This window comes from Spermophilus citellus, assembly GCF_964194105.1.
Source record: "Spermophilus citellus genome assembly, chromosome: 16".
NCBI classification, from domain to species: Eukaryota; Metazoa; Chordata; class Mammalia; order Rodentia; family Sciuridae; genus Spermophilus; species Spermophilus citellus.
In genome coordinates, this window is record NC_138196.1 from 6363341 (window position 1) to 6388173 (window position 24833).

The following is a 24833-nucleotide window of genomic DNA, read 5'->3' on the forward strand; positions in this document are numbered from 1 at the left end:
AGATAACAACCCTTTCCTAAACCTTAGTGATGACGCCTCATAAATTCTGGCCTTCCCTGGCTGGATAACGACCCTCTCTGAGTCTCTAAGATCTCCATAAATTCTGATGCCAGGGCCAGCAAAAATGTAAACTTGTGTTATGCTCCTCAGAGTGTTGTTATCTGTAACCCCCCTTTGTGAACTTTTTGGGCTATAAAACTGGGCCGCTAAGAAGCCTTGCCTCGGTCCTTGGCTCCCACGATTTTGAGGGGCAAGGCAGCCTGGCCGGTCGAAATAATAAGCTTGCTTTAATTTGATTTTAATTGGAGTCAGTGATCTTTTCTTGCGTCCTGGTCTAACAGTGTACTGAGCAAATAACAAGATCAAAAGTAGAATCCAGAGTTTATTTTTATTTTATTTATTGTGGACACTTAATGGGTGCAGTACAATGCTTTGCTATTCCTAATGCAGAGGTTACCACTGTCAGGCAGGTGAACACCATCTCCTACACAGCACCTAAAATCAGTTTTCTGAGCATAAATTCCTGCTGTGACCCAATGTAAACCTGGATTCCCTCACTCAAGGCAGATTAGTAGTGCTTAGGTGTGTAGACCACAGCAGGGGTTCCCAGAAAAAAGGCTGGGGACAGAGTAGATGGGGGGACAGAGGAGAAGACCAAGGTTCAGGCATGTTTTGGAGAAAAAGGTGTGGATTCAATAAGAGGTTTGGAAAGAGCAGCTAAAACCCACTTCGGCCAAGAGAGTCCCTGAGATAAAGCGGGTGGTGGGGCATTCGGACATGGCCACTGGACAGTGAAAGCAGAATTTGCTCGAAGTTTTTGGATGATTTGTGTAATGGCAGGAGCTCTTTTGCCTGGGGTGAGGCTGCTCTAGAGAGAGGGGACACAGTTGTCAGAATAACTGAGTGGCTGGCACCCTGTCTCACTATACACAACACTCCCAGGAATACGTGGCCATGTGCAGGGTTCAGGCTGTGCACATGACCTCCTCAGTGGCTGGGGAAGGCCCGTGGTTCTTAGGCTGCACCTAGACATCTGGTTATGGCTCAACCAAAATGAGATTCACTACTTGCATTAGCTGGGTCTTGCCATCTGGAGACAGAGGTGGCATTGTGGACCATGGCACCATTCAGAGACTGGAGAGCACAGGTGGCACCAGGGACAGGAGTCTGACATCTTAAGTCGGGCAGTGTGTTCCCTGGCCTGTCCCAAGTTTTTGGAAGCCCTAAGGCCCAAGAGACCCTGTGAGTGGCCTTTCTTACTATGCTCATTAGTGTTTTTGGAGAAGGTGGCCCTGGGCACACATGCCATCAGCATCCTGGCCTCACCTTTGCTAACTGGCCCCACTCTGTGCCCAGTGCTTTGTGTGCATTTTGGTTTTGGTCCAGGAGTGTTTCTCAAACCCAGCCATGTGACTTGAGGCACTATTAAAAATAATCAAGCCCAGGATTTGTTCCTACAGACTGATTCTGCAATGAGCCCCAATGGTCAGCTTTGTTGTCACACTGCTGGTTGTGGCCGTGAGCAATCAGGGTGGAGACCCCCTGGCTCAGTGCTGATGTCTTTGTGGAGAAGACACATAGTATGGACAAGAGGGTGTGACAGGCCATGAAGGAGCCTAACCACATTGACATGTGACAAGCATGAGGACTTGAGACACACTCCCAGGTGGCCATTTTCTCAGAGTATCTGCATGAAAATGTTACCATGTGTGACTGGTGGCAGCTGGTCCTTCCAAGTAAGGGCCTGGGGTGCATTCCTAGTGATGAATAAACATTCTGATGACAGGGTTGTACTCCTGGCATGGGAGGGTGAATGGTGGCTCTGGATACGTTCAACAAGGGGACAACAAGGGCACAACATTGGTGGCATCCAATCTCCTGTTGGCCATATTTCAGCCCTTTGTGAGGACATAGAATATGACAAGTTCATCAAACAGAGCTCTAATCTCTAGGGTATACAAAGAACTCAAAAAGTTAAACACCAAAAACCAAATAACCCAGTCAACAAATGGGCCAAGGACCTGAACAGACACTTCTCAGAAGAAGATATACAATCAATCAACAAATACACAAAAAAATGCTCAACATCTCTAGCAGTCAGAGAAATTCATATTAAAACTACTCTAAGATACCATCTGACTCCGGTAAGTATGGCAGCCATTATGAAGTCAAACAACAACAAGTGCTGGTGAGGATGCAGGAAAAAGGTACACTCATACATTACTGGTGGGACTGCAAATTGGTGCAGCAAATATGGAAAGCAGTATGGAGATTCCTTGGAAAGTTTGGAATGGGACCACCATTTGACCCAGCTATTTCTATTCTCAGACTATACCCAAAAGACCTAAAAACAGCATACTACAGGGACACAGCTACATCAATTTTTATAGCAGCACAATTCACAATACCTTGATTGTTGAGCCAAAATGCATGCCCTTCAATAGTTGAATGGATAAAGAAAATGTGGCATTTATACACAATGGAATATTACTCAGCAATAAAAAATAACAAGATCATGGCATTCACAGGGAAATGGATGGCATTAGAGAAGATTATGCTAAGTGAAGTTAGGAAACCCCCCAAGAAATGCCAAATGTCTTCTCTGATATGGGGGGGGGTGACTTAAAATGGGATAGGGAGGAAGAGCATGAGAAGAAGATTACCTCTAGATAGGGAAGAGAGGTGGGAGGGAAAGGAAGGGAGAAGGGGAATTGCATGGAAGTTGGAAGGAGACCTTCATCGTTATACAAAATACATGTATGATAATGTGAGGGGGGGAAAAAGAATCACGTCACCTTAGATTGGGCAGAAAGAGGTGATGGAAAAGGAGGGGAGGGGAAGGAGGAAAGGAAGGAGTGTAGAAGGAAATAGACATTATTATTGCTGTATGTATATACGTGACTGCGTGACCAATGTGATTCTGCAACCTATACACTCGGAATAATGAGATATTATATCCCATCTGATTCAAATGTATTGTACTGTCATGTGTAACTAATTAAACAAAAAAATGATGAGTTCTCCTAACTTAAAAGCTCCTGTTCTAGGCTTCCTCTTGCCTCTCATGGCCAAGATGCATAGGTTCTTGGGACACTTATGATGGATGTGTTTTTGCTATTTTACAAAACAGCAGAACCATCAGCACTGTCATATTTGAGAATATTTTTTCTACCTCATTAACTGTCACTCCTGGGCCTCCCTGACCCTCAGCCCCACAATTTCTGGTCTGTCTGCATGGATTTTTTGTCACTGTGAGCACTTCTGTGGCAAGCACGTGGCCTTCTGTGTGTGGCTGTTTTCCTTCAGTGCAACATTTCCAAGGGTCACTATGTTCTTCTACATTATCGTCTGGCCATTTTCTGTCACCTGGATGACCCTGTGAGGCTCAGCACCACACCATCAGGTGTGCCCAAAGGCCACCTTTGGGTGGGATGAAGAATGCTAACTTGAACATCTGTTTTCAGTTCTGTTGAGGAGCTGGTGAGAAGTGGCCCTTTTGGGTCATAGGCTAACATTATGTTTAGCTTTTTGAGAAATTGCCAAAATGTTTCCAAAGTAATTGTCAAATTTGACATTCCACCAGCAGCACTGAGAGCCCCCACTGCTCTCCACCTCCCCCACACCCAGGGTTGCCAGGTGTCAGATACCAGTCTCCCTCGGAGGTGTGAGTGGTTTTCATCATGGTTTCCCCCAGTAACTAACAAGCTGAACACACAGAGTCATGATCAGTTTCATGGCTTTTTAAGAAAAAGGTCTGTTCAGATATTTTGCTGTTTGCAGCTAGGTTGTCTTTGATGGTTGATGGGTCATGGCACTCTTTACATATTCTGGATATAAATCTTTTGTCAGATATGTGGTTTTCAGGTATTTTCTTCCCAATGCAAAATCCCCATTACACTCACAGAATTTCTGGATATTAGAAAAAGGTCTTTGTAATTAGTAGGAACGGATCCATGGGCAATGCCTGGGAGATGTGGGGGGAGCATCTAGGACACACAATACAGGACCTTTGACCAGCCAAGAGGAAAGGAAATTTGGAAGAAACAGATGGGTAGAGAGAGACAGTAAGAAATTAATAACACTTGGTTGAAATCATTGGAGTCAGAGTCTGTCAAATAAGCCATAAAGTAGAAATACCAGGGCAACAAGTACCTTTGAGGAGTGGAGGATGAAGAGGGCTCCTCTGATTCTGGAGGTAAATGTTTTCAGATGCTCCTGAGTTTCTAGAAATTCAGCTTTGTGTCATGAAAGGGACCTTGCATCTTTCTTTGGCTGGGTTCTGAGGCCCGGCAGGGCATAGCAGAGTGACTGGAGAGGTCATTAATATTTATGTAGATTCATTTCTGGAATAAGACATCAAATGAAAGAATTAGAAGTCCCTGTCCTCATGGTGCTTACAGTCTAGCTGGGACACCATAGTGTAAGTGCTAGACAATTTTAATATAGATGTATAATGAGAATTAGGCAGTCTGGGGCTGTAGAAGGGGAGGGGATCATAGTTTAGGTAGATGGCATTAGCCAGTCTGACAAAGTAACTCCTGAAAGAAGGCTGACAGGTGAAGGACTGAGCCTGGATCTCAGGGGGAACTTCCTGTGCAAATGTCCTGAGGTGGGCCTGGTGCTTAGCTGAAAAATAGGGAGGTGAGCATGACTGGTGGGTGAGCAAGGCCATGTGGGTTGGAGAGAGCTGCAGGGCTTCCCAGACTCTGTGAAGACCATGGTCTCTCTCCAGGTGTAATGGACATGAGGGCATTGAACAGTGCTCATTGAACTGGCCATTGAACAATGAGGTCAGGCATGGTGTCTGCTGTCACCAGGTCCCTCTGGCTGTGGGTGGAGAGCAGATTGCAGGATTTAGGACTAGGTGCAGAGCAGAAAGAGCCATCAGGAGTCCCATGCAATGGCTGGAGAGATAGACGACCTGGCAGAGGAGGCTGTTGGCCACGGAGGATGCAGCAAATTTAAAGAGATCACACATGGAATGGGGGAAAAGAGTCAGAGGTGATCCCATACTTCTACCCAAGTGAATCACAGATGGACTTGTGTTTAATGGGATGGAGAAGGTTGAGAAAAGGTGTGTGTGTGTGTGTGTGTGTGTGTGTGTGTGTGTGTGTGTGTGTGTGCATGTCCACCATTCAGCTTCTGACAGGTTCACTGGGGAGGGTCCATTCACAATCCATCATGATCAGGGGTGAATGGTGTGGTGTAACTCGTCCTGTGACACCCACTCAGAGTTGCTGACTCTGTCCTGGGGAAGGAGAGCAGGAACTTCCCATGGCTGGAAGGATTGTGGTGAGTACAGAAGTAATCCTTCACCTCCAGCTGCACAGGCCTGGGGCCCTGAAGCTAATGACCATGCACTCAGATGCTCTGCAGGTCTGCCATCCATGCCTCAGCCTCCTGAAATTCCTGCAAATTACCTGTTACATTGTGGATGGTACAGTTCACCTAGGCATTTATAAATGTCAAGTTAATATTTCTTATTGGTTTTTCTGTTACATTTGTGTTTTATTACAGAAATCCACTTTTGTATCTATGCTTATTATACTTTCTCTTTTGTCTTATACATCATAAAATCATCAAAATTATGTTCTATAGAGCATGAGAAAAGTAGTTTAATATTGTAGTTCATCTTCCTTTCTCATAGAACAGGATACAATTAATATTTGTGCCTTGTAAATAACTAATTTGAGACCTGGTGATACTTTGAGAACTGTCTTAGCTTTTTGTCACTGTGGACCTATTTTGTGGCATAACATTATGATGGGGAGCATGTAGCAGAGCAGAGCTGCTTCCTTCATGTCTGCTGGGAAGGTGAGAGAGCATGAGAATGCTTAAGAGCTTGAGTGAGAGCACAAGCCAGCAACCAGGGACCACTAGGACACACCCCCAGAACTAGCTCCCTTGAACCTAGGTTCCACCTCCTCCTGTTTCCGTCCTCTCTCAGTTGTCCATTCAGCTCTGAATCCATAATGGACTAATTCAGTGATGAGGTTAAAGTCCTAACAATTACAAGAACTTAATGAAAACTTTTGTTAAATAATTGTTATTTAATGATATGTTTATTAAACTCTTAAGATTAACTTCATAAGCATAGTTGATTCAAGTTTTACTAAGATTACACCCCCTCAAACCTTCTCTTATGTTGGCTGCAAATTAGTCATTAAGCCCTTTTGCAACACTTAAAAACAGAAACCAAGTGAAAAAATAGAACTTGAAAAGTTAATCATTTCTATTAATAAGGAATGAAACGGGGTGGGTCAGATACCTTTTGTCAATTTGAGCAAGTTCATAAAGATATACTGAGTCCATCTGGGTCTTCTGTTTTTTTTTTTTTTTTTTTTTTTTTTGAGTAAGGGTTGGGTGGGGAGGCTGTGGGATTCTAGGCCTCTCTTTTGTACATGAAATGTTTTAACTTGCTCGTTGCCTCTCATAGTGAGCTCCAAGTTCGTTCAACACTTTGTGTGTGCCCAGCAACAAGAACCATCCCTGGCATGTGGAAAGAACACTACTAAGGGGTCAGAAAGATGACAGGTGTTATTAATAGCATCTTCTATTCAGATAGGTTGCTGGTGAGGGTGTGTACTATTGAATCTTTCATAAACATTGCTATAGTTTTGTGTGCCCTTCAAGGCTTGGTTCCCTGGGTGTAGCCTAGTAGAATGTCTGTAAGTCATTTGAGGTGTGCTTTTGGAAGGGATTATGGGACACCAGTCTCTCCCTCTTCTCTAGTTAGAGATTTAATCATATACTTGCTCCCACATAATTGATATCTATACCATGAGGTGATGCCATCAAGGGGTGGCCCTGGTCATAGAGTCTTGTGCTATGCTGTTTGGCCTTTTAGCCTCTAAAACTGTGAGCTAAATAAACCTTTTCCTCTTAGTATCCTGTGTTGAGTATTTTATTATAGTGATGAAGAATTGATAAATACAAACACTCTTGCCCTACTCCACTCTTGGGTCAGCCTGGATATCATTTCCTCTAGAAGCCTTCCCTGTCACTGCACTTCTTCCAAATAGAGTAGTTAGGTCTCTTATGCAATTATACAGCTTACCAAACTATTTGTGCCATTTATTCACCTGTGTCCCTCATTAGACTAGGCTCTGCAAAAGCAGATTGTATCTATCTAAACCATTATTGTATCCCTGGCTCCTTGGCCATTGGCTGCCAATACATATTTACCTGAAATACTCATTTTATTTTAAACAAACGGATGGCACTGTAGAACCAAAAATGATGTCCCATTTTACTTCCCATTTTGGGGAAGACTACCCTTGAGTTTATGCTTCCTGACATATTTGAAGGATCATTTTCACAGTTTTTTCATTTGAAGAAAAGCATCATACTGAAGCACATTCATTTTATTACCACCCTTTTAGTTATGCTTTTGCTGTCAATCTCAGCCTCATATTTTAACCACTTGAATTGTGCTTATGCATGTCTTGATAGTTTTTGATACAGATGTTAGTCTGCTTTCATTTGTGTGCTGCCTATATGTTCTTGAAATGTTTTGCTATAAAAGATATTACTTTTCTTTTAAAGCAATGGTAATGAATGTATTTAAAAACTCAGATCAATTTCTAATTTTGTTCTTTAGCCAGAGGGACTTGCCCACTGTCATTTTAAAAAGAAACAGCTTATTGAGTTATAGTTTACATGGCATAAACTCACCATTTTACAGTTTACAGTTCATTGGTTTTTAGTATATTTACAGAGTTGTGCAGCTATTACCACCATATAATTGTAGATGTCCCCCAAACAAACCTGTACCCATTAGTAGTCACTTCCCATTGTACTTCTTTGTCTAGGATTTGCCTATTCTGGGTATTTCATATAAATGGAATCATACATGATATGGCTTTTGCGTTGGCTCCTTTTCCTAAGCATGATGTTTGGAAGGTTCATCCATGTTGTAATAATAATATGATACACACTGCTTCTTTTCCTTTTATGACTGAATAGTATTCCATTGTATCCCATATTATCTGTCTCTTTATCAGTTGATGGACATTTGGGTTGTTTCATCTTTTGACTGTTTCAAATATTGCACTATGAACAAAGTTTTTGTATGAATATATCTGATTTCAATTCTTTTGATTGTACACCTAGGAGTGATGTTGTTTCATCATATAGCAACTAGAAATTTTGAGGAACTGTCACACTGTTTTACAAAATGCCTATAACCATTTTACATTCTTATGAACAAATTGGATCCCTTACATATTGTTTCTTTGTTTGCCAAGACTCTTTATCACCCCCCTTTTTAATTAGAGCTGTCAAATAAGTAGTATCTTCTTCTTTTGCATTTCTGTAGTGATTAGTGAAATATATAACTGTTTCATGTGTCTTTTAGCCATTTGTATACATTCTTTGTGATTTGTCTATTCAAAAACTGTCCTTTTTCCATTTTTGCATTGAACTCACATCTTTAGGTTTAATTATCCATTTTGAGTTGACTATGTGGTGTGGGGTAGGGATCTAGGTTTATTCTTTTGTGTGTGGAAATCCAATTGTTATCAGCACCACTGGTTGAAAAGACTATTCTTTCTGCATTGAGTTATCTTGGCATCCTCATTGAAAAATGTTTGACTGTAAATTTGAGGGATTATTTTGGGATCCTCAGTTCTATTCTGTGATCTGCCTGTCTGTCCTGACAGTATCACACTCTGTCAGTTACTGGAAGCTTTACACTAAGTTTTGAAATTGAAAAGTTTCCCTCATAAGATTGTTTTGGTTCTCCTGGGTATTTTCACATAAATTACAGGATCAACTAGTCGATTTCTGTAAAGTCAAAGCATTTGACAGGGAATGGGTTGAATCTGTAGTGTACACTGCCAATTGACCTGAGCCTTAGCTCATTTTCTCTTTTGGGCTATGTCTTGAAGGCATGGATCTCATTATGAGTATGTGGATGTGATATTATCAAGATTCTATTATTAATTTAAGATTATAAAGGATTGAGAACATAAATATGTTATTCACTTATAACATATATACTAAAACAATAAATATGCATTCTGATGACTTTTTTTTTCTTTTTTTAAATTTTTATTATTAGTTGTTCAAAACATTACATAGTTCTTGACATATCATATTTCATACATTTGATTCAAGTGGGTTATGAACCGGTTTTATAATGAGCATACTCATGTAACAAGAACCCAGATCTAAAAAGAATATTACAAGTATCACTGGGGCCTTTTTTTCCCCTTTCTTTGTGGGATTGAACTATCTAGTCCAGTCTCAAATTTAATATGAAAAGCTGAAGAGCATTTTAGACAGTTTACCAAATGGCATTCTTCCTAAAAGAATAACTGGGCCCTTCAACAGATGAATGGATAAAGAAATTGTGGTATATATACACAATGAAATATTAGAACCCAAGGCCTTGTGCCTGCAAAGCAAGCATTCTACCAACTGAGCTATATCCCCAGCCCTCACTGGGGAGTTTCAATATTTTACCTTATGTTCTGGTAGAGCTGAAAGTTTATCCTAACTGTATATTTGGAACATAAGATTAGTAGGTAGCATAAACACTGTTTTGAGGTTATGGACTTCAGGCCTTGACTGGGTTCTGATCCTAACTCTACTACTTATTATCTCTGATACCATGGGGAAGTTACTTAACCTTTCTATACCTCAGTTTTCTTGTCTGTAAAACTGACATATACAAACTACTTCATTGGGAGAATTCAGATGTGTGGATTGCTTAGAAAAATGCCTGATAATTATAGTAAATGCTATGTGTGTTGGCTATTATTATTAATGTTATTGTTATTATTGTGTTTCTGTTCACTGCAATAGAAGCCCTTTGTCTGACTTGTTTATCACTATATTCCTGGATTAACACAGTGCTTGGCACATAATAGATAGTAAATACTTTTGTTGAGGAAGGAAGAAATGAAGGGAGGGATTTTAAATAATGAATGATCATATGCCTAAATTCTTTCCCGAAGCAGCTTTTGACAACTGTACTGTCTTTCATTTCCCACAGCTTTTGGAGCTATTTGACAGTGAAGACCCTCGGGAACGAGACTACTTAAAAACAGTTCTACATAGAATTTATGGCAAGTTTCTTGATCTTAGAGCATTTATCCGAAAACAGATTAACAATATTTTTCTAAGGTAAGTGGAGTGTGGGGGATCGGGATATGCAAAGTTGATGTTTTTATAGAAATACTAAATAAGCCTCCAATATTTGAACATAGTGTACTGACTATTCCAACTCACTTCCTTCCCTTCCTCCTTCCTTTCCTGCCCTCTCCTCTCTCTTCTGTTTTAAGGTTTGTTTATGAAACAGAACATTTCAATGGTGTAGCTGAACTTCTGGAAATATTAGGAAGGTAAGCTCTTTCTATGTAATTACTTATCTCAGGTGAAGATTATTCTGAAGATTGGGTTCAGGTGGCACAGAGAAATGCTGGCCTAGGTCTCTTACTGTATATACTCTGGTTCTCTCTCATTTGTGCCTAGCATGTTTCCCAACTGACTCTACAAGACACTATTTCCTCTTCCTCTTGTTCCATAATTATGCGTTGCTCATTCCTCTGGAATGATTGAAAAAGCCAAAAGTTCATTTATTACTATAGAGATAATATATAATTGTAGTCAGGCCAGTCACATCAAAACATTCTATTTTATAAGCATAGTTTCTAGGCTACCCCTCCTTTGCCATATCTGTTGAAAGCAAGTTTATAATAGATTGGGAAAATTGGCCATTTTCAGTGGAACAATGTACCCAGGTGTAGTTCTGGAACAGCTGCTGCCTGGCATAGTGGAACAAATTGAAAAGACACAGCCTAATGTTGCCAGACAATGGGATAACTTAGTTTTTCCTCTTGATTTGAGGAGAAAAAGAAAGTGAAACTCACCCAATTTTCTCCCATTGACCTCCCAAGTTTGGCCAGAGATTTCAGGAATGAGAAGGAATAATATCTGGAAAAGGAAAGAGATATATAAAGGAGGAAGTTAGCAAAGCAGGCATCATATGGGGAAGATAAAGAAGGAGGAGGGAAAAAGGGCTTTTTATAAAAATCTTTTGGAAACCATTGCACTAGTTTTAAGAGCACTGGAGCCTTTGTTGGGTGTTCATAAGCAAATTCACTTCTCTTAAACTTTCTTCCTACTTAAATGAACTCTTTGAAGTAACTAAAAAGTCTTGAATGCCACTGGTTGGTTTTGGTTATGGTTCTGGTCAAACAACTGATTAATACTTAACCAAGCTCACAGAACAGTTTCTTTTGGTCTTATGTGTTGTGGTAACATTGCTAATTTGTGTCTCTTTTCTTTTTCCTAGTATTATCAATGGCTTTGCTTTACCTCTTAAGGCAGAACACAAACAGTTTCTGGTGAAAGTGTTGATCCCTTTACACACTGTCAGGAGCTTATCACTCTTCCATGCCCAGGTAGAATTTTAAAGTGCAATTACTTTTGAAGCAAGATAAAAAGTTTGCAAACTCAGTGGTTTTGATATTGATATTTCCTTTATTAAAAAAACAAGTCTCATTAAAGTTTAAAAATACTCCCTGATGATAATTAGAATGTATAAATTATTTTTTCTGTTTACAGAAGAACTGTGGGAATATTTATAAGATGGGGGCAGCTGGTGTTCAGTCTTGTTTTTTTTTTATGATTTTTCCAAGTTCATACAGATATTGAACATATTGCCTACAATAGAATGTATGTGGGCTCTTCAGATTCAGATCTTTGGACATTGTGTAATAATTTTTTTAATGTTCTTGAATATTTTGTTCTACCTTACTTTGCATTGGTTCATTAGTTGCCCTTTTGTCCCCTCTTCTACTTCATTCACCATTTCTTTTTCACTTTGCACACAGAAATGAACATTCTCACAAGTAAACAAGTTTCCAAAATTTTTACTTTTGTTTTTTAAACCTTCATTACCTTAGAAAGCATATCCCGTCTTGTCCCCATTCTAGTTTCTGTGTGAACACTACCTTGCATGGTAAGCATGTCACTAGAAGGCAGATGATCTAGGGGTATTTTTAATTTTAGTATTTCAAACCTCTGATTCCCTTCTCCTTCCAGTGGAAATGCTATTAGTTTACATAAAAATGTATCAATTTTATACATAATGTTTCTCTTTAAATTTGAAAATCTGTGTTTTGAGGAAAAATTAATCCATTATATTTCTAATTTAGAATACTATCAAAATGTTGGTGTTTGTGAGGGTGGATTTCTTGTTTAAGAATTTTAACAAGCCCTTCACACATATTGCCATTTATTTTTTGTAATGGGCTATCACATTTTGTGATCATTTAAAAGAATTTTTTCTTAGATATATTAGTATCAGATTGGGACTCTGTATTTCTCTAGGTTCTTAACTGTGACAGGTACAGTCTTTTATCTCTTTGTGAAATTGTTAGTTTGTGCTTGCCATTGCAGGCAACCAGCTGGGTCTTGAGAAAGTGCCTACCCCCCCCCCCCCCCCGTAGGATTCTTCTGAAAAGCACAGTAAAACCTAGTACTATTGATGTTAGCAAAAAGAGAAAGAAAGCCCATGAGATAAGCCCTAATAGTATGTAAATGTGATATTTTCAGAATATACTGAATGTAATGTTTCACTTCTGCTTTTCATTAGCTGCAGATGCTTCATGTCTCAATACTCTTAAAAAAAATTCTCTTGGAACCGTTTTAGTGTTTGTCTTTGGCTAGAAAAAGTAGCTTTTAGCTGGGTATTATGTTGCACTCCTGTAGTCCCTACTCAGAAGGCTGAGGAAGGAGGATCACTTGAACCCAGAAATTCAAGACCAACCTGGGCAACACAGCGTAGCCAGACCTTGTCTTTTTTTTGAAAAAGAGCTTTATATTTTGCTTGATATATTTTATTTTTATGATAGTTAAAATGAGTTCATAGTGCAGTTAAGACCAGAGTCTGGAGACATTTTAGGAAGTTTTAATACTTTATATTTTGAGCCATTAGTATAAGAGTTCACAATTTTGTCTTTCATATTTTGTTTCTTCAGTTGGCATATTGTATAGTCCAGTTTCTTGAGAAAGATCCTTCACTCACAGAACCAGTAAGTAATGTTTTTTTTCCTCTCAATTCAGAACTTAACTTTAAGAAAAATAACTTTTCCTGAAAGTAGTAGGAAAAATTAAATGCCACATGTTTTTTTCTCCTTTCTTATTAGGTTATTAGGGGATTAATGAAATTTTGGCCTAAAACCTGCAGTCAAAAAGAGGTAAGTGCTTAGTGTCAAGAAGTAACAATAGCTTACTAAGTGCTTTGCCAAGTGCCAGGCATTGAGCTAAATATGTAAATATACATCATCCAAAGCTCATTTGTAGCTCTATGAGGCAGGACTGTCCATCTCCTTTCATTAATAATGAAATTGAGGCTTAAAGGGGAAGGAAGTAGCCCACTCAAGCACACTAAGAACAGGTAAGTTGATCAGAAACCACCTCCCTAACTCCTGATCATGAGGCTTTTATCCACTGTGTTGCTCGGTCTCAGGTAACCCCAGATGAGGTCCCATTTTATATGTTCAGTTGTCAATTCTGTTCTTCCCTTCCTAGTCATTCCCTTCGTAGTATGTAGATTTTGCTGTCACTATAGATGCTATAGCAAACTTCTCACATGCTTCTTAAAACACAGTATGGATGGGATCTTAATATGTACAATCTTAAATTATATAATAGCCGTTAGTTTCATTCACAAGTAGCTCTAGAAGGTTCTGACCTACAGTCATTTGCATCTTTGCTGAGACCTAAGCAGGAACACACACAGTGTGAGGTTTTGGGAAGTGAATCCTCAAGCATGCAGCTTAGAGGTGAGCCTAACTGAATCTGCCCCAGATCTTTAGTCACTCTGCTGAAAGGTTAAAACTACGTGGAACCTGGTCTAGAAACCAAGTTCAGCTGTTAGGTTTATATTTTGTGAGAATTTTAGGTAAACTTTTATTTCTATCATTTTTTTCATTATATTTAATATAATTGACCAAATCAACTATTATTCCTGTTCCATCTTATAACCTAATGCTGGTCTCTAGGCACATAGTGCTGAAGCCATGAGATTCACTGTGCTCTCTAAAGAGCTTATGTGTATGTGTGCAAGTACATAGAATGGGGTCAGTGTTTGTTGACAAGCTTATGTGATACCTTCATGTGGGTGAGTTTGCTCATTTGTGTTGTTCATATGACTTTTTTCTATTCGGTTAATTGGTGTATCCTGTAGGAGTACTTACTGCAGTAGCTGAGACCACATTCACTTGGCAGATGACTGCCTGTACCACTGTGTATTTCTACTTGTTCATACCATAGGCCCCCCTCCCATTGTTTGAAAAAAGGTGGGGTAGGAGAGGTGGAGATAGCTAGGTTGCTAGCAGTAGAGAGGAAAGCCTGCTGGGAGAGTCCTGTTTCCCAGAGGCCAGGTGCAGTATGTGAGTGCTCCTTATTCCCTGGCATGTGTAGGAGTAGACTGCTTTTTTCAAACTAGGTTGGATTCTGTTTTCAGTGTTGTAGGGAACTTTTGACGTATATCCTATGGTATGAATTCTTTGTAAAATGGGATAATGCATGTTTGTTTGGTTTTATGTGTATGTTTTTCTTAAAGTGGGGTGAACTATCATTAATCATCAACAATCATGTTGATTTTTAAATTAAGTGCCTCTCATTTATGTTTTGCTTCTACTTATAGGTCATGTTCCTTGGGGAGCTGGAAGAAATTTTGGATGTGATTGAACCTTCACAATTTGTTAAAATTCAAGAACCTTTGTTTAAACAAATTGCCAAGTGTGTATCTAGTCCCCATTTTTAGGTTGGTAGTAAAGAGGACATGAGCAAGAGTGTCCTGTAGAACATGAATTGTTTTGGTTTGATTTCACTTGTCTTGAAGGAGATGTAATGAATAACAGCTGCTTTAAAAAAATATTAGTTTTTGTTTGTTGTTTTATTTGCTGCTTTTTATTTGAATTTTCTCACATAACAGTTCTTAACAGCCACCCTATCTTGAGCACCTGTTGCCTAATGGCTACTGTAATGGTGCCTTCTTGAATTCCTAAATACCCTGCAAGGAAGGCATTCTGTTTTTTGTTTGTTTGTTTGTTTGAACAGATTTACAGATAGAAATAACTTATCTCAGGGAAATTACTATAACTTATCTCAGGGAAATTACTGAGTATGAAGTGGGCTGGTTGGGTTCTTGAATCTATTAGAAGACTAAATAATACTTAGGAGAAAAAAAATGACCCTAACATTCTTTCTATACTGTGCTAGATGCTTTATGTACATTATTATCCTCTGAGGCTCTTTTCCATTTTTTGGATGAGGTTCAGAGAATGCTTTGCACGAAGTTCCAAATTAATAGGGCATGGAGTTAAATTTTGATCTTAACTGTAGCTTCTTGCTGAAGCCCATGACCTTCACATGGCCTGCTCTGCCTCCTTGTGGCCACTCAGGGAGAACATGGGGGAGGCCGACCTTGACCCCTGCTTTCAATGGTGGAGCCCTTGCTGCAGTGCAATGGAACCCACATAGGAGAAAAGAAACGAGAGAAAAGAAATGGGAATCAGGGTTGAAAAACATGTTTTTTTTTTAATTCCCTGGCTGTCTCACTGAAGATCCATCTCACAAACCTAGAGGATTGACTGCTTGTCACTTTGAAGAGATTGTTCAGATTGTAGTTTGCAGCACAAAAGCACATTTCAAATGGAATCATTTGATGGGAACTTTCCCTTTAGTTGTCATTATCCAGCAGAGGCAGAGAGGTTGGCTCTTACTGTTTTAATTTTTTTTTTAGCTGTAGATGAACACAATGCTTTTATTTTATTTACTTATTTTTATGTGGTACTAGGAATCAAACCCAGTGCCTCACACATGCTAGGCAAGTGCTCTACCACTGAGCCACAACTCCAGCCCTGTTGTTTTAATTTTTGACGTAGAGATGCATCATTTTGTCAAAGCAGCATTCTTATAAGAATCTAATGTTTGTGCTACAAAGAAAGAGGAAGAAAACAAGTAGAGACCATTACATGAACTATTGAGGTGACATAATACATATCTGGATAAAAATAGAAAACTGCAGAACAGTATATAGATGATTTGCATATTGCACCTGTAATGCTCAAACATCTGGATTATTCACCTTGTTTTTTCCTTTTCATCAGGATGTTCGGTGTAAAAGAGGTCAAGGAACCAGGTTTTCTTTTAAATGGGTATCACTGGGGAGGTTTAAATGATGCTCAGAAGCTTAGAAAGGAGAGATAATGTCTATGGTAGCACAGGCTGCCATTACAAAATAGCACAAATTAAGTGGCTTAAACACAGATTCATTTTCTCATAGTTCTGGAGGCTGGAAAGCTGAAATCAGAGTGCTAGCATGGTTGGTTTCTGGTGAAGTCCTGCTTTCTGGCATGCACATTGCCTCCTTACTCTGTCCTCACATGACCTTTGTTTGGTATATATAGATAGATAATTCATTCACTGCAGACTATTTATTCTCACTCTTCTGGTAGTTTTAAAAATGGTATCTGATACAGCCTCTGTCACAGTTTATATTGGATAGGATCATAGATGCCTCCTTCCCCTACCAGGCTATCAACACCTTAGGGATAACAAAGTAAGAAAGTTAAGAGCAGAGACTTTGGATCCAGTTACTTGCTAGCCATGTGCCCCTGAGCTAATGGCTTATCTTCTCCAAGTCTTAGTTTCCTCATCTGCAAAATAGAAATAATGGTACCAACTCTGTTGGTTGTAAAGTTTAAAAGGAGTGGAACACTTAGCGCAGTAACTGACATAGTAAACATTCAATAATGATTGCTTTCTCTGTATTCTTAACATTTAGAACCTAGTGAATCCTAGCAATTTTATTGGACCAAGTGAAATAATCCAAATGGAAAGGTTCTGATTTTTCAGTCTATTGATAGGGTCATCTTGTACCATTTTTGTCTCTTGTAAGACATAATTTCTTAATCTGTATGAATTCATAAAATCTAAGATGTGCAACTCAGGCCCAACAGACCAAATAAGAATAGATTGGTAATGTGGTGGGCAGAGAATAGAAATCTAAGAGAGCAAGCTAATGTTGGTGCAGCCAGTGCCTCTGAGTCCAGAAACTAAGCAGCCATCTTTAAGCATTAAGCATCCACAGCTTTAAGCATTTACTAGCAGTATGATTTTGGATAGATTACCTGATCTCTCTAAACCTCTTGAAACCTACTTCTTGGATGTTGGTGAGGATAGTACATTGTACCTGCAGTGCAGGCTCATTGTCTGGCTACAAGAGGTGCTTAGTGAACATGGTTGCTCTACAGGGATTGGCACCTGTGGATTTTCCTGTGCATCTGTTGCTGAATACCAACCATATGCTAGGCCATGTGGTTGCTCTGAAGTATGTGGGACGAGAGAGGTGAGCCAGGAAAGGGGATCTCTAAGATGGGGTCAAGTGATGGGAAAATAGTGCAGTATGCAAAGGTAGTGTAAAGATACTTGGAATGTGAGAGTTGTGTAGGGGAAAATGAGGAGTCAGATGAGATGGGTAAAATTAAAGGAGAATATAAATAACAGGAAAAACAGTATTTTTTGCCTTCTCTTAATTGATGAACTACTTTGCAACTTTTAGAGATTTTAAATCCACAAAAAATGTAAAATGTGATTAACATTTAATTTTTACTTTTGATTGAATGATTTTAAAATATTTTTATTTGGAAAGATTATAACTTATTATATCGTTATCTTTTTCTTTTCCCAAAGGTGGCAGAAAGGGCACTCTATTATTGGAATAATGAATACATCATGAGTTTGATAGAAGAAAACTCTAATGTCATCCTTCCCATCATGTTTTCCAGTCTTTATAGGATTTCAAAAGAACATTGGAATCTGTAGGTTTTTGATTTCTTTCTCCCCCCTCCTTCCTTCTTCCTCTTTTGCATAATAAAATGTCTTGAATGCTCACTGTGTGCCAAATGATGTACTTGTTGCTAAAGACAGATATATGAAAAGATAAAATTCCTACTTTTAGGAATTTGTGGACTGGTTGGGAGACTCTGAGATAAATAGATATTTTAACAAAATGGCACTGTTTTTACTTGTAAGTCTTTGTGACCTGTCTATGAAGGTATATATTTTTGGGATACTCTGAAACTGAGAGATTTCAGAGTGGGTGATGGGTAGCAGTCCATAAATCTTCCAAAAATTTGGGATGGGAAAATCCCTTTCAGGCAGGGGCCCATCCATCACATAAGAAGACACAAAGATGTAAAAGCACCTGTCAAGTTCTGAGACCTGTGAGGTTGGGAGGATTAAGGCTCAGTGTCTTTGGGGCAGGGTGCTGGAAGATGAGGTTAGAAAAGGGAGTTAGGTGGAGGCTGTGGTGTCATATGCCTGTAATGCCAGTAACTCAGGAGGCTGAGACAGAGGATCACAAGTTCAAGGCCAGCCTCAGCTACTTAGCAAGGTTCTAAGAAACTTAGCAAGATCCTGTGTCAAAATAAAAATATACAGAGGGCTAGGATGTGGCTCAGTGGTTAAGCACCCCTGGGTTCAATCTCCAGTACCCACCCCACACCACCCCCAGAAAAAAAGAAAGAAAGAAAGAGGAATTAGGCCTACATGAATCCTAACTAAGTAGTTGATAAGGAGATACTGAAGGGTTTCAAAGAGGGAAGTCATCTGAGTAGATTTGCATTTTATAGCAAGGTCTATTTTTAAACAACTCAATTATTAGACATATTCTATGGTGGGGGGACTTTAGAATCTTCAAGAAATTTAATCCAGCCCTATGAATATTAAAGCATTCTCTATTTGAATTGCTTTACTTATTTTATATAGAACAGAAGGAAAATTTAATATAGAATTAAAGAATTAATAGATGTATTTGTGCGTTTTTAAAAAAATTGCATGTTATTGTAAAATATCACATTTCTTCATTTTCAAACTTGCCAAATTTGAAAATAGTACTTGCAGAAATAAAGGAATGGTAAACCGTTGAGTCTTATTATATCTTGAGGACCTGGAGAGTAGTGTTTGGGAATGTCTGTTACTGCTCAGCATTTGGTGCTTCTCCATCACTCCCCTTGAGAGGAAGGTCAATCTGGAACCTTAACAGAAATGACCGTAAGTTTTCCTTTTAATGGATACAGGACAGACACTACTCAGCAACTACTTTCTTATAAATGTTTTGAAAAAAATCAGACTTATGGTTTTTTTAATATATTAATTTTACCAATGTCATCTTAGTAGTATTGAGAGCACATTTGTTGCAAGATGGAAATAACATTGTATATTTTTGTGAAGGGTAAAGCTGTTTAGATTCTAGTATGAGGCTGTCAAACCCACCATGACACAGTTCTCACATTGTCCAAGAGCTTATTCTTCCATTAATAAGAATTGGTCATGGGCTGGGATTGTGGCTCAGCAGTAGAGTGCTCGCCTAGCATGTGCGGGACCCGGGTTTGATTCTCAGCACCACATAAAAGTAAAGGCATTTTGTTAAAAAAGGATGGGTCAGAATTGTGACTGTTTGTTTAGTTTTATATGTTATATAACTAACAATGACCATCACCACCATCTTGCCAGTTATCTGTCTTGTCAGCGTCAGTATTGGATCAGCAAAGGAGCTGAGCAGAGTAGATGGATTATTGATGCAAATCACAACTGGGAAAATAAATGAACATTGAGTATTGTTACATATATACATAGATGTTTGCGTATATCTGTGTATATGATTTGTTTTCATGGGAACAGCTTCTGATTTTGATTTTATGTATATTAATACTTTAAAATTTGTTGTAGCTTCAGATCTCTAAGCTTAAGATCTCTAAGTCCTACCATCGGTGTTTATTTTTAGGGTGAAGTTGCTGTATTTTATTTATTTTGGGTACTGGGGATTGAACTCAGGGGCATTTGACTTCCAGCCCTATTTTGTATTTTATTCAGAGACAGCACTGAGTTGCTTAGTGCCTAACTTGTGCTGAGGCTGGCTTTGAACTTGTGATCCTCTTGCCTTAGCTTCCCGAACTGCTGGGATTCCAGGTGTGCACCACTGCTCCTGGCTGAAGTTGCCTTTTGGTGAAACAAAGTTATCAGGTGGCCATGGGTACCAGTAATTAGAAGGGTAAAATTAGATTTTTCTCCCCTACTTTTTCCATCCCCCTCAGAAAGATCTTGCCTTGAACAGTAAAGAATTTAAATCCCTTTATGTGGAAGTGAACTATAGGTCACTTATAGTTGTTCCAACTATAAAGGGATGAAAACAGTTTGCAGTTGAGCTCATTCAGACAAAAGTTGTGCTTTCGTTTTCTTCATTCAGCATCCCATTATGTAATACTAACCAATATGTTCCCTTTTCTCTGCTTCACAGGGCTATTGTGGCGTTAGTGTACAATGTGTTGAAGGCATTTATGGAAATGAACAGCACCTTGTTTGATGAGCTGACAGCCACATACAAGTCAGATCGTCAGCGGTGACTTTTTAAAGCTTTTTTGTCTGTAGTGCATTAAACTATTGAGTTCTTTCCTTGTTCTTTACTGAAGTTGCCTAGTTGTACCAAATCATAGCCAGCACACTTTTGTTTATTTAGATTTTCATTTTTGCATGGTCATTAGCTGTGTCATTATTAGTGTGCCACTGAATAATAAAGCTTTCTGACAGTTTCATTTTGATAAAGCCTGCTTTCCTCCCTTCCTTTATTTCAGTTCTGCCTCAGGGTTAAGAGCCTGGCACATAACTGGTATTTCAGGCCCACATAAGGAGACCATCAGGTAGTTTGCCATCTGGATTCACTCCCATTCCTAACTTTCTTGGACTAGAATTGGGCTGATATTGTATTTCACTCCAGCAGCAGGAAGGATGAAGCACCATCATCTAGTTTTTTGGTGCAGATCTTACCTCTATTCTAGAATCCAACAAATTCATTACAATTTAAAGGCAGTGAGAAGAATGTGAAGGTTCATAATCTGTATTAGATGAATCTTAATATGTTTGAGACCATAAGGGAGAAAAATTAGTGGACACCTCTATAGTAGATGCTTATGGCTTAGTAAAGCCTTTCTTGACTTCCTTTACACAATTCTCCTGTTTTGTTATTTGTTGTCCAATATGTCCAACTTTCCAAAAGACATAAATAGGAAAATTAAGGAGTCTGGAGAACTCTTAGTAGTTTGGGCCTCTGATTTGACTTTGACCACCAAGAAGCAAATGTAAGCTTTCTAGATCACAAAACCATGGATTTCAGAGGTGCGTGTGAATGTTCATACCCAGGACCTTACTGAACCTCCTGGATAAAAGCCTGCATTTCCTTGCTTTTTTGCTTTGCCTGATTTTGAATGTATTACATGTGTTTTATTGATAAAAAGAGCAGTGAGGGGAAAGATTTGGTGGCAGAGGGCAAAGGACCATTGTATTGATATATTTTTTTTAAATCACCAGGGATGGGGCTTATGAAAAACAAGTTTATTTTAGAATGTGGCAAGTATTAGCAACTAGCAGAGTCTGAGATTTTTTTTACCACAATATTGGGATAGATATCATTTATAGGATATGTTGTGCCACACTTGAAATGTAAATAACTTTTTCCCCTTTTCATTGGTGCATTATAATTATACACTATAGGAGATTTGTTGTTTCATATTTATATACGCAAATAACCTCCATGTCCTTGTAAACTCTTCCATGCCCTAACCGCATCCACAGCAATTTGTGAGTATATGCCAGGATCATATGCAATTTGTTGCTGCTGATCCTCATAAGGTCCCTTTCCTAACAACATATCTAGATTTCTCTGAGGATAACAAGCTGCTGCATTTTGCCTAGCTGTCTCCTTGCAAAATTCCTCATTGGCAACCTTCCATAACAGGTATTGTCCTCCATTTAGCACAGCTTTACACATATTAGCCCAATCTGCTGGCGTCATGTTCAAGTTGGTAATGGATTTGACCATGCTTACAGTGAAGGGTGCTTGAGGACCATAGGTTGTTACAGCCTCTTTTAGCTGCTTCACTTTTTTGAAATTTAAAGCATGATGAATTTGCTGCCCTCCTGCCTGCTCAAATACAGGGCATGTTAATATTTGAGATCGTGTCTCAGGATCCCAACTATCAACTGCGGGGGTTGGGGGCCTCCCAGCATATGGAGGTGGTGTTGTTGGTTGGACACTTATGCCCTCTGGTGATAGAAAGGTGTTAGTAGCAGTCTCCTGTTGTAACTTTTCCCCTGATGGCTTTTTCTGCTCTAAACTTTCTTTCTCTGTCTGACTAGCTCGAGAGGCCTTCTCTTTTACTTGAATTTTTTCTCTGCCTGACTAGTTCGAGAGACCTTCTCTTTTACTTGAATTTTTCCCTCTGTCTGACTAGCTTGAGAGCCCTTCTCTTTTACTTGAATATTTCTACTATAACTATAATACAACCCAACAAGATAACACCAAACAAAACTGAAACAGAATGAAACAAAATTGGAACAACAAAAAATCATTATAGCCTTTCTATCCTCCTGAAATGTCCATCTGTCCTTTCTCCCTATCTGTTCCTCAGATGTGAGCGGTTTTTCTTCCATCTTACACATCTCCAGGGACAAGCAACTTAAAACAAAAGTGAAGCAAAACAAAAGAAGAATCTTAAAATGGCTACCCATCCTCTCGCCCTGCCCTCAGGGGCAAGCAGTTTACCTTATCACTTACCCTCAGTCTTTCCCCCGTATGGGCCACCAAATGCCGCAGTCTGGTTGGGCACAATTCAGGAGCCACTAGTCAAAAGAAACGAACTTTATTTTTAGAACACACACACCGCACCACACAGCTCTTCAGGAAAACCCTCAGAGGCCAACTGCCACCACTGGCTTCCCACAAACCTCTCAACCTCCCCCACCCCTCCTGCTCTTGAGGCCAATTGGCTGGGTCGAGTGGGCAGAGCCAAAAAAAGTCCCCCAATGAGCAGCTCTGTGGTCTGAAAGGGCAGAGAAACAGCCCAATGAGCATCACTGCAGAGGAACCAATCAGTTGGCAGCTAGAAGTTTGCTGGGGCCCCTTCGGCTGTGGCTCAACAGTGAATAAAAGGAGATTGGATTTTATTAGTGCATAATGTATGCATGTATGGAAATGTCACACTGAACCTCATTAGTACATATAATTAACACATGTTAATAAAAATAAAAGGTAAAAGGAATATATATGTAGTGACATTTAATGTAACATATTTGTAGCAGCAAAAACTGAAATATTCAAATATCAAAGAATAAACAAGGTAATAATTTTAATAGTCATTGTATTATGTAATTATTAAAAGGAAATATACAATTAGACATAGAGACATTGATTAGAAAGAAATATAAATTGATCATGCTGAAGAATCATTGAGATGAATCATGATGGATCAAGAAAAGCAGTAACAACACTTTAATTATATAATATTTCATGTCTGTGTGAGCATAAGGTAAGTTGTGAAAAGAAAAGACTAAGGGATAGGGTTGTGGCTCAGTGGTAGAGTGCTTACCTAGCATGTGTGAGGCACTGGGTTTGATCCTCAGCACCACATACCAATAAATAAATAAAGATACATCAACAACTAACAATATTAAAAAAAAAAGACTAAGCCCTTTATAGTAACTAACAAGTGGGACAGGAATAGAAAGGGGGCAAATATTAACTTTTTACATATACATCTTTGAAAGTTTATACTTCCTAGAATGAATATTGATGTATCTATAATGTACTGTTTTAATAGTTTAATTTTAGTAAAGAAAAACAATCACAGAAAAAGTTAATATGAAGTATTCATGTCTATCTCTAAGAACATAAAACATGTTCTACACACTTTTTCGGGGGAGTAGGGTAATAGGAATTTAGGAATTTAGGCCAGGGCACTTTACCACTAAGCTATATCCCCCTTCCTTTTTATGCTTAGGGCCTCTCTAAGTTGCTGAGGCTGGCCTCAAACTTGCAATCTTCCTGTCTCAGCCTCCCAAGTCACAGGGATTCCAGTCATGTGCCACCACGCCCAGCTTTTCTACATATCTTTAGGTCATAGTAATTTTCTTAATATTTTTTGCTCTTTTTCCCACCAAAAAGTAAAAGAAATCTTAACCACACAACAGGGGATCCATGAAATATGTGTCTGGGAATGGGAGAGGTAGTAGAGGAACTGTCCGGGAAGAAGAACACAGAAAGACCTCAAGCACGCAAGTTCATGGGAAACTCCCCAACCCATCGCATGCTCACAGTCAGCATTACAGATTGGGTAGAGAATACCTTCTCATGTGTTTCTTTGGGGCTGGCTGTGATCACAGGTGCCATCAATAAATACTGACTCCCAAAATATCTTTAAAATCGTTCCAGTAGTGTGGTACCTGTCCCTCAGCCTTCACTTCACATCAGAGTTGAGTGAGGAACAAAAACCAAACAGAAGAGTAAAACATGAAAGACACGTGAAAACTGTCCTTCATCTGATCAGATGAAAATGCCTTTCATCTGGTTAAATCCAAATCTTGGAACTGGGGATTGGATCTTCTTTACCAGTGTTTGAAAAAGCTCCCCAGGTGATCCAGAAGCATTGTGTGGGCTGAGATCCACTAACAGGTTCAGCAGCTTGTCCCTCATTCTCAAACAGTAGCTGGAGACTCTTGACTCCATCCCAAAGGGAAGAAGAAGGTTATCAAGCACAAAACAAACAAACAAAAAACCTTTTTAAACCTGGAGCTCTATAACAATGGCCATATGTCTTATTTTCACTCTACATTTTTTTAGGTATTTATTCATTTTTTTTGCTTTTTTCTTTTTTATTGGTGCATTATAATTATACATAACTGTGGGATTTCTCATAATATATTCAAACGTGCACACAATGAAACAGTATAATTTGATCAATTTTATTCCCCAGTAC

General features: G+C 39.0%; 1 pseudogene across 1 annotated transcript; it reads left to right on the plus strand.

The window, feature by feature from the left end:
• The first annotated feature begins 1482 nt into the window (after window positions 1-1482).
• Window positions 1483-20429, plus strand: LOC308635066 (serine/threonine-protein phosphatase 2A 56 kDa regulatory subunit epsilon isoform-like; annotated as a pseudogene). Its single transcript has 9 exons — window positions 1483-1518; window positions 9998-10128; window positions 10287-10346; window positions 11300-11408; window positions 12990-13043; window positions 13158-13208; window positions 14663-14789; window positions 17723-17843; window positions 20324-20429. The product of its transcript is annotated as a serine/threonine-protein phosphatase 2A 56 kDa regulatory subunit epsilon isoform-like (transcript).
• Window positions 20430-24833: the final 4404 nt, after the last annotated feature.